This window comes from Pocillopora verrucosa, chromosome 9 (genome assembly GCF_036669915.1).
Source record: "Pocillopora verrucosa isolate sample1 chromosome 9, ASM3666991v2, whole genome shotgun sequence".
Lineage (NCBI taxonomy): Eukaryota > Metazoa > Cnidaria > Anthozoa > Scleractinia > Pocilloporidae > Pocillopora > Pocillopora verrucosa.
In genome coordinates, this window is record NC_089320.1 from 739,851 (window position 1) to 754,295 (window position 14,445).

The window sequence follows — 14,445 nt, forward strand, 5'->3', positions numbered from 1 at the left end:
GCTAAGTTTCTGGAGGACGAATCCATATTGCCAAACGTAGACATGAATTTTAATCTCCGTTTGCATTGACCGCCAAGAGTAGATTTTTAATTATCACCCGGTTTGAAGAGGAAGCCTCATCATTGTGTCATTCATGCGGCTTTCTGTTGAAATTTGTGTCTGTCAAATTGTAGGCAATGTCAAATATCGACATTCGAGGGTAGAATTTAGTTTCAAACGACTTGACAATTGATCGCGATTTTTTTGTTCGGAAAAAGTCAATACAAAGGTCATTTTGTGAGTGACACTCACCGCAAATGCTGAACGTGTTCCCTGAAGAAACAAATAAAAAATTCTACAATAGATAATACTCTATGTTATCTCCCCGAGGCAGGATATCAATTTCACAAAATAAGGAAAGCAGTTTGCGACATTTCATGACGAAATTGACTTTTGAAAAAAAAATTCCAGTTTTGATCACAATACCGTTTATTCCGTGAGCATTTTGATGGGCTGCAATTCTTCTCTGGATTCAAATTTAGAGAGATGATGTGACGTTGATACTTCGGCTTTCGACTGGTCCAAATTTTTAGTGCAAGTTTCTGAAAAGACCAATTGCACGCATCCAATGTTGGACATCCCTTGCGTAGTAGGAATTTGCCGACAATGCAAAAGGAGTAAGATTTTCATCATCTAAGCATCCTTATCTCGAATAAAATAATCTTGCAATTGAATTGTGAATTTGGCCGAAATAGAAACACGAAAAGTAACAAAGAACTTTCGTGTATTTTCTCTATCATTATTTTATTCCTGTTCTATCGTTGGTCTATAATAGTTGATATATCAATAATAAAATAAAATAATTGAAAAAATTATAATTGAAAGAATCATGATAATGTCCTTTTCCTATACATTTACGAACCATTGCATGGAAAAGTGATGAGGGCTAATTTCTTTATACATTGCACGATTCAGTTCACAATTTTTAACTAGGCGTGGTTACCTACACCATGCCAAATAATGTGATCAAGATGATTGCTTCAATATTACTACATTTCGCTCTAAATTAATATTTTTAATGTTGTGAAGGTATATCATGACGCATTACTCTTCAGTTATCCAGTCGTTAAACAAGGCATCCATATCATCGGGTACAAATGAACTGAATGATGTTGATTGCTGAGCTATTCCATTCTATAAAAAGAATTAATTCACACGGTTGATTGCTGAGCTATTCCACTCTATAAAAAGAAGTAAGGTTGTATCATTCACCCTTTCCTTGCTGAGTTTCACCTAGCCTAAATTGATGAAGTTGAATTCAAAATTTTTAAGTGATTGGAGAGAAAAGGCAACAAGCTTTATTTTCATCTCGGAAGTTGGAGTTTCATTTTTGCGAGCCGATTTTGCAGAATGGTGTAAAAAATAGTCTTTGATTTGATTATTCATAAATTCCTAAACAGTAAAGAAAATATCACATGAAAATGCTGTTAAGAGCTTTTCTTCTCTTGTTGTTTTATATTTCTCGCAAAAAAGGGCGGCGAACCAGTGAAAGATTAAAGCAGCAACTCGAAGTTAAAATTGTCGCGTTCTCTAATTATCTCACCCTCTTGTCCCTATAACTCCGCTTTCCACGGCTTTTACACTTCCTCAAGTTCCAGGTAAATCCACAGGGCTTACGCTTTCGTCTCTTTTCGATAGCATCTCTTAATTCTCGAATTTCTCTGTCCAGTACTTGAGAGATTTCGGACGCCTCACTGTAGTGTAAGGTGTGCAAGAAAAGTATCACTACAAGAACACTCAGGACGAGCAGCGAAACTTTCATCATAGCAGCTTTTATCAACCCACTGGAATGTGAATGAGAAAAGCGTCCTTGTTGTCGAGCATGAAGAAAACAAAATAATAATCAATTAACTCAATACAAGATACAACCTTCGATAATTTAATCAAGAAACCGCACTTTCTATCGCACTGATAGAAAGTCGGTCTATTGCTTTTACTAGATAAACTTAAAAACAAATTACAGTGTTTCAATTTTCTATGGCTTTACCGGTGCAGCAAACGATAGGCTTTTTACCAATTAGGGATTTCTAAGTATCTCAGTTTTTTTACAACAAGTATTTGGCACTGCATTTCTTGAGTAATAGCGGAAACGGGAATTACAAGTGGAAAGCGAAGGAGGAGGACGATGAAGCTGTAAAGAACTACCTCGTGAGGGAACAGAAAGGCAATCTTTTTAAAACGTTATCCAAACGGAATCATGAAAATAGGGGATTCAAACATCGATCTTTTCCACCAAAGGGCGTACTTAGAGGCAGAAGATTAATGAAATACGAAGAAGTCCTGAATAGGGGAAAATACGTGAAATGTCAAATTCTTTTCATAAAGGCATAGAATGATTTCGATTGAAAACTACACTTGGACGAACCAAAGAAGATGGGGAAGGGGGGGGGGGGGATATGGGACAGTAAAAAATACAACACACGACAACCGTTCCTATGCTAAATCTAAGAGGAATGATAACGTGAATAAGTCTTGCCAGCTCCGTAGTGCGTGACTAGGTCTACCTGCCTTTCAGAAAAAAATGCAGCATCTTACTAAAATCTTCCGTAGGAAAAATTGCACACGTCTCGCCATTTGATGCAGTATGCACGGTTAAGTGAGTAGCACGGAGTTTGAAACCGGCCTTAAGAGAAATATAAGCGATGTCTATATTCAGCTGTCTTTTGCTTTGCAGCAAAAATCCCTTGGCACCCTTCCGACTGATATGAAAATTGATAACAAAAACTTCAGATCTTCTCTCGGTGAAACAAGAATACGTTTATGAAGAATGATGGTAAGGCAAAGAAAACTGCTAAAGTTTCAACTCCCAAACGCTTTCGTTTGAGATGGTGAATATTTTTTTGGGATGCAGAGACAATGATAGTGATTAAACATTTACAAAAGATAACAAAAACAAAACTACTGCAAGCCTCGGTATTTCTCAGTCACAAATTCGGAAGAAATCAGTCTTTCCAAAAGCTGTTTGTTCAGTCCCACACATTGTTATGAATTAATTTGCGGTTCATTTCGTGGGAAATTGACTTTCATATGCTTCATAAAATTTGTTTTCATTGTCGCTTTGTTAGCTTGAGTAGGAGTTACCTGACAGTAAGATATACAACAGCACTTAGTTTCATTTACAAGATACATCGAGATTCTTCCTTTTGTGTTTAATACGATATCTATCGCCATGTCACTTAGAGGTATTCGAAGTCTTGCGGTTTCATTAGCGCTGATTCCGAATTCTAATTAAGTTTTACAAGTGGATCCTCTGTTTTTCTTTGTTTTTTTGGCAAAATGTTTTGGTAAGCACAACCACTGTTTGCCGTTAACAAAGCAGGATAAGTTTAGTAGAGAAATCATGCTCGTAGCTTTCAAAAATACTCACTCGGCTGCAAAGCTTGGCCTAAGAAAACCTGCCTTGACTAAAAAATTATTCAATTACTTTGTGATCCCAAAAATCTTACGCCCTAAATTTTCTTCCTTTTGTGTAGCAATTTTAGTCATCAGACAAATACTCCGTTGTTGAATGGAGCAAAACCCAGGTATTGACCCTCCGTGTGCATTTTTCTGTCTATTGCTTTCCAAGAAATCAATTTGAAAAAGGGCGGACCTTCTAATAGCCATGATCTTCTCTTCAATGATCAATTCCTCAAATTAAACGACTTGCACAGATGAAGCAAAAAGTGACAATGACAAACGTCGTACGATAAATTTGTCTACACTCACCTTGCTTAGCGTTACCTGGAAAAAGTGTCTTCGTTCCTGATTCTCCCCAACGATGGCCAACGCTGAGTTCCAAATTTTTAATTTATAAACAGTGCCGCTTTCCTTGCCTATCTTCTTTTAAAGTGGTTGCGTAGATAACCAAACGCCTGCGTACTTGTGATGGAACCAATGAACGTCTTGATGGTTTAAGTTTGGAAAACGCATCTTCGGTTTAACTAAGGTTGATGGTTTTCGTAATATTCATCCATTCGAAATAATGAAATATTGCAATTAAACAACTTCAGGCCAAGTAAGAACAATTAGTACTTTGCAACCTATGTATAAATTTTCTCATCGATACAAATACGGCTTCAATTGGAAATTATTTCCATTGGCAATTTTTAACAAATTAGATTATTTTGGACTTTTGGACTTCTTTTCCCTCGAAAAAAATTCTCAGATTTATCGAATTTGTCAAGATTTGTAAAATCGTGGACTCGAAAAAAATGACGAATTCCAATTAGCCTAGCAAATTACTAAAATGATTTTTACCCGTTGTGTTAAATCTTTGGTCTCCCAGCATCCAATGATAATACAGTTTTACTTCTTGGGATCTTCTGGATTATATTCACAGATATATAGTGGAAGATAATGAAGAAGACAATATTTGCGGGGAATAATGAGAAAACTTGCATAATTATTTAAGCAGTCAGCGTTGATTACGCTGTTAAATAGCAGTAATTTTACGCCAAAGGTTTTTTTATTCAAAGTCCACATTAATTTCATCATTTTCTTTTTATACCATACGATTGGGTGTAACGTATTAGTTCTGTTCATGTCGAAATATTCTATCGTTATGATCTTTATTTGGATGTTTTTTTCTAGTAGAAGTTTTGCTATCTTTCGTTTGTTGATAATAACTTTACGTTTGAGCTATGACGTCAAAATCAGACAGATTTAAACCACAAAACTTTTTCCCGTCTCATAGTTATCATGGTCTCCCTTTTAGTTCCATTACTGTGATAAATTTCAAATAATTGTTAACTCTTTGTTGAAATGTAATACAGAGAGAGAAAGAGAGAGAAAGAAAACAGAATCCTCATGAAAATTTATCTGGTCGCTGCTTTTTTATACGATATGAGATAATTTGTCGTATCAGCAGGAATGTACATGAAGTATTTGAAGAAATTTTTGGAAAAGTGTATCTTTGGAAAACTTCCGGTATTGGAAAATATTTCTTTGAGTTTTACGATTAACATGCAAAGTAATTTGCAAAATTAAAAGGTCGAAGTCTGTTTCTCTCTATTTTTTTGTCGATACAGTTATCATTTCGATCACTTTTAGAAAGGAAACTCACATCTGTGAGGTTTTGTAATCTGAATTGCAGCTCTTCGGTCGTTTTCAAGAAGCACTGGTTAGAAATATCACAAACATCTGGCATAGTGTTTGTCCATTGATGTTTTTTATTTCGATACAAAGTTTGTTTAGCTCCTGATTTTGAATTACTTTTCAACAGCTCTTTTTCAGATGGGTACGCGATTTTCACAAGTAACTTTGATTACCACATTTTTAGTTATTTTCAAGGTCACTTAATCTCGCCAAAAAGCTGAAAGACATGAACAGGGGACTTTCATTTCGCTATTTGTCAAAAAGGAAATGATTCATTAGTATTTAGTCCCCCCAAAAAATCCAACTTTTGATTTTTGACTGCAGAATCTTAATGAATAACAGACCTTCGAAGGAGGAGAGAAAACCAGCAGGATCGTTTTGGACCGAGTGTAGGTTATCAAATTTCTCATTTTTCTCTTTGTTTTCGTTTTATGTTTGGAATCTTGGTAATCGCGAATTTAAAGACCCATGAGAGTGAGTTAAAATTAAGGGAAATGAGTTCATGGTTGAAATTTTTCAAGAAAAAGTAATATCATGGCAATGTAAGGCATAATAATCTTAAAATAGGGAAAAGTATGGTTTCTTCAGGTTGCTCTTAATTTATCAAATTTGACTGTGATGCGTTTATGGCTAGATTTTGACCGGGTCTATTCAACAGTAAGAATTTGATGTAAAATATTCAAAGCACTGTTATGAGTAATTATATAGCTTGGATCTAGCGTCATTTCATTCGTGAAATATGAACATCATTTTTAGTTTCGGCTTAAATCTGTGTATGCCGTTTTAGTACCATTTAAAAGTTGTGCTTAGCAGAACGTTCCTCAAACATTTCTTACCTATGCATCACCATTTTTAAGAGAGATAGATGGCTATATAACCTTTTGCTCTGCTGTAGTTTGTACGCATTTTTAGCCTGCAGATAGCAAATTCTGGAAGGGAGAAAAAACATAGCAAGTAAGGGAAAAATGAGATACTAGACAATGTAGGTTCTACTGAATAGCTTACTTAAATGATATTGTCAGCACTTCAAGATTCATTCAATAGCTAGCTAATAATGACCTTTCGCCCCCAACCCTTTCTTTCTTGTAATATATTTTTTAATAGAACTTCTCAAAGTGAGAAATTTGAACCCCTCCTGGGTGTTTTTAAATGGATTCTGAAAGGTGGGCGTTTTAGCTCTCCTGGAACATTTATACAATAAGTATAGTTAGATAAAAAGAAAATCTGAAATTTTCAATCTGTAAGAAAAATTCTAGGCTTGTGAAGGAGGAGAAAGAAAGTGAATCGATGCTAAGCTCGCATTTTTGTGATTTGATTTAATCCATTCCAAGTGGAATTAAAGGCTCTAAGCTTTCAGTCAAAAATTATCTTTATATTAAAGCGATGTGATGCAAGGAGGGATTCTAAGTTTAATGTTTTAGGTTTGTGAAGCTATTGTTTCGCTCCTACGCACGCTAGTGCCGCGTTTAAAATTGTTCCTTTAGAAAGTGGACTCTCTATCTTTTTCAAACAGGAAAAACAATTTTGCAATCTTTAAAAATGTTTCGTAAGCACTTTCTCTAGAATTTTTTTCAACAAAAAGAAAAGAAAAGTGTCGAGGAAAAAATTAGTGAGGAAGGAACAAAGAAAAGAGGAAAAACAGACAAAAGCAGAGAAAAAAGGAAATAAAAAAGAATTGATCAAAGAGACGATGAAAAATGGAAAAAAGAGCGAAAATACAGATAAGGAGTGAGGAAGGGAAGGAAAAGTTAAAGGAATGCATAAGAAATACTGTCTTTTTTGATCAGCTATTGGATATTCCTCTCGTGAATTAGAATAATAAAAAAATCCCTCCATAAATTAGTGGAAATTATTTGGAAATAATTTAAGTTTTGAAAGTTATATTTATAGTCTGATCGAGGTATTCACCTTTGAAATCAAAACATACTGTGGTAAGGTATTTTTGGAAAAAACCTGACGATGTTTTTCTTTTTTGATGAATTCTCTCCTTGACGTTACTGTTGATAAGTAATTAATCATCCCAAACGTTTAGAAGCCGCTTCCCTCTCTAAACAACTAAACTGATCTTTATCTCGTTATTTTCGTTGGAAATAAGTCGTTTTTTTTTAACTTTCTTGGTTGGCAAACTACTTTTTACTTCATTAAATCGGAAACGATTGGATCTTTTATTTTTCCTCCTTTTTTTTTTTTTAACAGGAAGCCTTATTCTAGAGAAAAAGTTCTTATACCTGCACTTCATTACACTCACGAATTTTGCGATGCGGTCTGCCTTTGAGTCGGACATATGGGGCTGAAACGTTATAAAGTATTTCAGAGCCGGATCTGAACTTTTCTTTGGCAATACAAATGATTCATTAATCGAGGTTTTTTTTTTAATTTTCAATGAAGTTTAAAGTCAAATTATACATTTGCAAACACCACCTATGGCTACTGGTGAATACAAAAACTATGCTCTTTACATTCGTTGTAATTATGTAAATAGCCCCGATCAATAATGCAGTTTTGTAAACATTTACCGGCTCGAATTGTTTTCGCCCTTTGAAGTTGGCAAAAAGGAACTTGAGAATAAGTTGACGTCATTTTCAAAATTTCCCAGTTGACAATATGTCAGTTCCGATTATTTGAGCGGTGTGCATTGCACCTTATTTACCTTCTGAAGAATATGTTCCTAAAGTTCTCGAAGTTTACAGAGGGATAATACCTCTTTTTACATTTCGAGAAGGAAATTCTCTCTACTCAGGTCTTTCCACCTCAGTTCATTATAGCACACAAAGGGCGTCAGGATGAAATAATAAGCTAAGAGTGATGAAGATATTAATGTTTCGAACGTACTTGATAACTCGTTTCAAATCCGAGAACGAAATCAAGGTCACCGCTTTAGCAGCTGAATTACCATGTTCAATTGGCGCTCTTAAATCCTTATAAACGACATAATAAAACAAGATGTGTTTCCTCAAGCGAGAGTAGTAAGCACCCTTTTGCTTTTTTCTTCCCTTTCTAAATCTTATTGCGGTGAATGTATTCATATTTAGCGGAAATGAAACATTTTTATTACCGTTAACCTTAGTTACAAGTTGTATATAAAAAGAAAGATTGATCACTTGGTCTTGAACTTCTAACAATTAATATAAAGTAGAACTTGAAATAGATGAAAGGGCGTCTGGGAATTAAACTTTCGACAAACAAACACGAGAAGCCAAAAATACCTCTTAATAATGTTTTTAAATCATTTTCACTTAAATTCCACCTTGGGTATTCCTCGCTTTTTTCGCGGTCGGCAGATCTTGAAAATAAAAGACAAATCAACAGAAATACCAGATAGTTCTTAATTTTAAGGTTTTTGTTTTTATTTCTCAAAATTCGCTTGATTGCTTTCATTTAAAGGCACGTTGGACCGAGCAATCGTGAATACTCTCTAACCAAAACAAAATAGATCATAGAGAACGCCCACACAAAACTGAAACATTACAGCGGCGATTTTCTAACATATAAAAGGTACATGATAGTGCAAGTTCCAAGCCCGTGCAAAAGAAATACATCAAAATAGTTCCGCTTTGAAGAATTGAAAAAGATGTCGGTCATGCTCGTCTTCCTCTTCGCCTTGATGATTTTCCCTTCGCTGGCCTTGGATGAGACAAACGGAAAGGAACATAAAGAAGATGCTGAGTTTCAAACCTTTCATCGCCGACCCAAACCATCCTGCATATGTGGTGTAACCTCAGTGAAATGCTGCCGGAGGAAAAGAATGTTTTCAAAGGTTAGTTTCGGATCCCAGAATGATATTGTGATGGTAGCGTGAGGACTTATATCCTTATGAGGTTTCGTAATTATTCCTAATTTGGAATAATTTTTCTTCTTTATTTTTTTTCTTCGTAAATTGCCCTTTATGCTAAAGCAAATACGAAAGAAACCCTCCTAAAACTAGATGTATAGCTTCCATATCTCATATAACTTCTATTTTCCTCCCGTTACTCAATTTTTTTGCGAAGAGATTTTATTTAGGAGATATTCGAAAAGCTAACTTCTGTTCTCCGACTTACTATAGATATTAAAGGCAGACAATTAATTTGCTGGTCAGTCTAAATCGGGGATTAAATTCCAAGCAACCACTTCAAATGCTGAGTTGCAGTGTTCTTCTTAACCAAAAGGCTTTTTCTTACCTTGAAAAAATAATTCGCTTACCGAGTTGCCATGCATTTGTTATATAACATTAATGTGATCAGCAGACTGCGAAAGTTTAATGCGATATATTATTTGAAACCCCAATATTTCAAGATTTAAGGGTTGCCACAAATTTCTTTTTTAAATTTTCTCGTCTCTTTAAATGGCTAGTTTATCACTTGGAAAATATTACAATCAAGCTTGCGTGTCCGTCTCCCTCTTAATTTGACTGAAACGTTCACAGATAATACTCTCAGACTCAATGAAAATGTCGATCCCAGAGATACAGAAATATGTGTTCATTATCTGTGCCATGGAGATTTCCCAAAAAAATATGACAACTTGTAATGATCACGAGCTTCATCTCTGTTCCATACCTTTACCGAAATATCTTTCTAAATGTAGGAGCTATTGGAGAGTCTTGATGATTCCGAAACTTTAATTCCACTTGAGAAATTCTGCGAGATCTTCCATCGTCGGATTAAATTTTCCAAGATTATTTGCCTATTCCTAGCCTGTTCCTTACCCAGCTGAAATCATAATAGTTTTGGCCTTGCAGATTGAGTGGAAACGTTACACGAAGTTTCCAAACTTGTCAGAAAATGGATCAAAAATGTGACTATGGCTCTGGTGAAGGAAGTTAATGGTATAGGTCGGGAATGGAAAGTTATGGAAGTAACATTTTGCTTGCACAATAACAATGAAATTCCCAAAAACGTATTGGCACAACTGTTCATGAGCTTCTAGATTGATATTCTTAGGCACGTCTTCTCTTTTCACTTGACTGAAAAATAATTTGATAAATAAGTATTTCATCATTTTGTTTTCTTTTTATAGATGGGGTATAGTGAGCTTAATGCTTATGCCAAGAATGGAGGACAACTTGGGGAATAAAGAGTACAACTCATGATGCGGACGTCAAATATGGCTCTTGATGTCACTGTTTTCACACCAATTTGGAAAATGAGTTATTTCAGGAGAGCATAAAATTAAAAATAGCTACGGCATGCTTACAATTAATTTTCAGCTATTTTTGTTAATCGGCGGAAAAATAAAGGTTTTAAAGGAATAGTTTTCGTGCGAGTTCGCTGAATGTACGCGGGCCTAATAGCACAGATATGATATACACTTTGATCAAAATAAAATACTGTTTGGCAATTTTATTTATTCTTTTAGCTTTAGCTTCACCATTAAAATAATACTGACAACATCACAGGTTTGTGACTGATGATGATCATTAACTGACGTAGTACGTATCTATGAAACCACCGTTTACCTTTTATTTGCAATTTTACCTCGGGGTACAGGTAAAAAAAAGTCAGGTTTTTGCTCATTTGTTGCCTAAGAAAGATTAAGCGCTATTCGTTTGACCCTTTAACTCCCATAATTGGCTGAATTTCTCTTTAAAAATTTCTCTTTAAAAAAATCAATGAAGTAACGAGCGCACAAGAGATGGGAATAAAGAAAATAACAACAAGAGGATTATTTATTGGTTGATCGAATATCAAATTATCAAAACCAATCCCATACAAATCTTATGACGGATAGTAAGGAGAAAGCCTGATGAAATCTTGGAAGTAAAAGGGTTGAATAATTGACAGAAAATGATCCCTCCTGATAAATTTGCAGCAGGAAAAGGAAAACTTTTCACCTATGAAAAAAAACAATCAGAGCTATGTTGGATCCTGGTAAACGATGCTACTTATATCACTGGCAAAGAATAACAATACCCCCCAAACTCTCTAAAAGTCTCATCAAACCTCTATTTGCACCTCAAGAAACCAAAGCCGCCACTCGCAATTGAGAAATCATGGCCGCCATTTTTATTGTTTTGACACCCAATACGGCTGCTGTGACGTCATGTGATAACAACAAATAAGGACGTCCACAATGTCTCACCAAATGGGATGTAAATATTCGTGTGCGTATGGCAATGGTGTCGATGTGCGTTCAGCTAAGTAGACTTGAGAAGCATTGAGCTTTCAAAAAAAAAACTCTTATACGGTAAAAAGGTACTCAGAGATGGAAAACATTTTCTAGATATAACAACAGATTAGCCTTTACCAACTGCGGGAAAATATATGGCAGCTAAGGGGAATTTCCCATCATGTCTGGCTTATAAAAAGATCTTGAATAGTCCAACTTACGAAGTCAGCAGGTGCTTCCATAGCAATCCCTTGCAATCCAAAACCTGAAGCGTGCCAATTCAGAGGATCCTAATAGAAAATGTACGCCTCTTCTTGTCACTGACCTCCCACCACGACAAAGCCTCTGGTGCATATTGTTACCTCAAAAGACACTGACGTAGTTTAAGAGCTAGATGTAATCTATATGCCACCATTTTGTTGTGATTTTCATCCCAGTTTATATATTTTCTTCACCTGTTCAAAGGTATTGCATTCTTACTATCAATAGGAGCTTGAACGATCCTTATTTTATTGAAGCTGGTGACGTACAAAAATAAATGACGTAGACAGATCTTTGGCACGTATTGTGTTCTTCGCTACAGGTTTTTATGAAAATTTCCACTCACTGTGATTATTTGGAGTATCCTATGATTTCGATTAAAATATCTCTATTAAAATTTCCTTTTTTAAATTCTGTTTGAAAAACTTTCGGTTTCCAGAGGTTACTAATCAGGAGTTTTCCACCTCACATGCATTCCACGGCAAACATTTCAAATAGAAAAATTTACCTGGCTTCTCGATTTTTTTTTGTATGGTAATGATGTTCATAATATTTGAAATGGAAAGGGCACAAATGTTTCAAAAAATTGGAGATGACTTTTTGCTCATCTTAAAGAGCAATTTTATTATCTTTTTAAATAGTTTTTACGTGCGGAAGTTTGTGTTTATTTCACTCGGTTTTCATTATGCTTGTCTGTAAATCACTGTTGCTTTGACAGAAGAGGTAATTATTGCGCTGTAGAAGAGATTCTATCATTTGATGAATGAGTCATTTTATTCATCCCAGAGAACATAGCGACATATTATTCCTTAAAATAAACTAAGGTCTGATACAAGATACACTGAATTTAGCGTTTTTTAATTCTTCCCAAGCAATAGTCAATCGGAAATTTTGCAACAACCACAATCCATGTTTGAAATCAAATATAATAAAATACACCTTCGGGCTCCTTCATCAGTAGATTAGCAACCACGCTCTCTATAATTTTTTTTTTCATTTGTGTCAAGTGTTTTCGTAAGTTCGTTTTCAAATAATATTCAGAAATATTAACGAGAGGTATTTCCTCAGTTCTTTGAGAGATGCGAAACTGGGCCAGTTTCGGTTAATCTTTGTGGAATTAACATCTCTGAGCCGATATGTTGGAGACAGCATCAGCATTGATCCAGATTTCACTGCCACGACAACCTTTAGACTTTGTACACAATAAAAAAGGGCATTCAGTGCCTATCCGGTTTTCCACCAACGCAGTCCTGACCGGATTTACTTTTGTCTGCTCCTTTCCGCTCAGGGGTTCAGTCAACGATACTTCATGGAGAAAGCTGTGTCTTTTTATCCAGTCGAACTTTCATTAACGGCCATCCCTTTTGATTCTCCAGGTATTCAGTCCACTCCTTTGCTCCTCGTTTAACTTCTTTGCAACTTTCCCCTTGCCACAACTGCAAAGGCCACTGAATAGCGTCCCGATCGACTTCTAAAGTATCCTCTGGGTACCCTTTTTTCTTAGTGGTAAGCAGAGAGAAACTTTGTTTGGGATGTGTTTCTCTAGCTGTTAGAATGTTTCACCTGATTACTACATGCCTATCAAAAAAGGTTTTAAAAAAAAAGAAAAAATAGAAGAAAGGAGAACGAAAGAAGGAACGAACAAAAGAACGAACTTGGCAAAATGATCTTCGCTTGAAAATCAAGGACTATGACCGAATTTAACTACTACATATGACAGAATGTACTGGTCGGGATATTTCAATCTTCCCAATCGCTTTCGACGATATGTTTACACCTTTTGGGAAAATTGTGGATGAACTTCATCAGAAGTTGTACAACTGGCAACCTGAAATGTTCCTCCCTCAAAAAGGGTTTGGCTGTTTATATCCCTTGTGCCGAGAAGCTAATTCAAACTTGAAAATGAAAGGAGAATTTGCCGCCTGAAACTATTCATTGAAAAATGATTGGTTATGTCGTTCTAAATAGCTTCATTAAACGAAAAAAATTACAAAATTAGCCCCTAACCTCTTGGATTTATCGTTAGTCGCCCTTTCGTAAAATTCCTGCCAGGCTACCCTTTGGTATGGGTAATTGATGTATTTTTAGTAGGTTTTACTCTTGTCCTGGTCGTCTATATTTTGAAAAGCTAGTTTTATTATCCCTTGAGGAGCACAGGTTTGCTTTCTTTTTCTTTACTTCTTGCAATGTTTTTGGTATTTTCCTGTTTTTAGGAATGTTTGAAAAAAAAAATTGGGAAAAAAAACCTGAGAGTTGTACCTCAGGATACAAAGAAATGGTTTATGAGGACCATAGGGAAGCATATGTGACAAATTTCCGATATAACTCGGTCACCTTGAACATTTTCATGTCCAGAATTTAAAAGTCAGAGAAAGCGTTAGAAACTAAGCCACCCACAAGAATCTTGTAGACATTGGTTGAATAAGAATCGTGATAGAACATTGAAAATGTCAAGCACTACCGCTGAGAATATGGTGACCAGTTCTACTTCCTTTTTATACATTTCTCTGTTTATTGACGTATGGTTTTGATTCAGCCCTCATTTAAATAACACGCCAGCAGTATCAACTAAAAGATAAAATTTCTTTGCATGGGCGGAAAATAAAGTACATCCATAGCAACTTAAAGCAAGCCTTTAAGTTCACGCGCCTTAGCTTCTTGTAACATTGTCTCGTAGAAGATATTCGCAAGATCAAACTTTTTCATCACCTCCGTCCTTAATGGCTCTCCTTCTTTTATCTCCTTTTTCTGCATTCGCCTATTCTTTTATTCCTTATAACAGCCTGTTGTTTTGTTTCCATGCTTCGAATCTCTTCCAAACCTGTGAAGGGTAAATAGGAGTTTCATTATTTTTTAAAATTCATTGTCAACGTAGCGTAAAATGCAGCTCTGTTTTTTTTGCGAAAGAGTCCACACATGCCATATTTACGGCCATTATCATGGGTAATTTCTCTGTCTTTTGTACTCGGCGGTAAAGTAATA

General features: G+C 35.5%; 2 long non-coding RNA genes across 2 annotated transcripts; one reads left to right on the forward strand and one right to left on the reverse strand.

Annotated features, from left to right (window-relative positions):
• Positions 1–774: 774 nt before the first annotated feature.
• Positions 775–3,878, reverse strand: LOC131788686 (uncharacterized). Its single transcript, XR_010718796.1, has 3 exons — positions 3,748–3,878; positions 1,583–1,848; positions 775–1,173 (listed from the first exon to the last, which is right to left on the reverse strand). It is a non-coding gene; the product is annotated as an uncharacterized lncRNA (long non-coding RNA).
• Positions 3,879–5,366: 1,488 nt separating this feature from the next.
• LOC136283562 (uncharacterized) lies at positions 5,367–10,469 on the forward strand. Its single transcript, XR_010718858.1, has 3 exons — positions 5,367–5,504; positions 8,500–8,872; positions 10,114–10,469. It is a non-coding gene; the product is annotated as an uncharacterized lncRNA (long non-coding RNA).
• Positions 10,470–14,445: the final 3,976 nt, after the last annotated feature.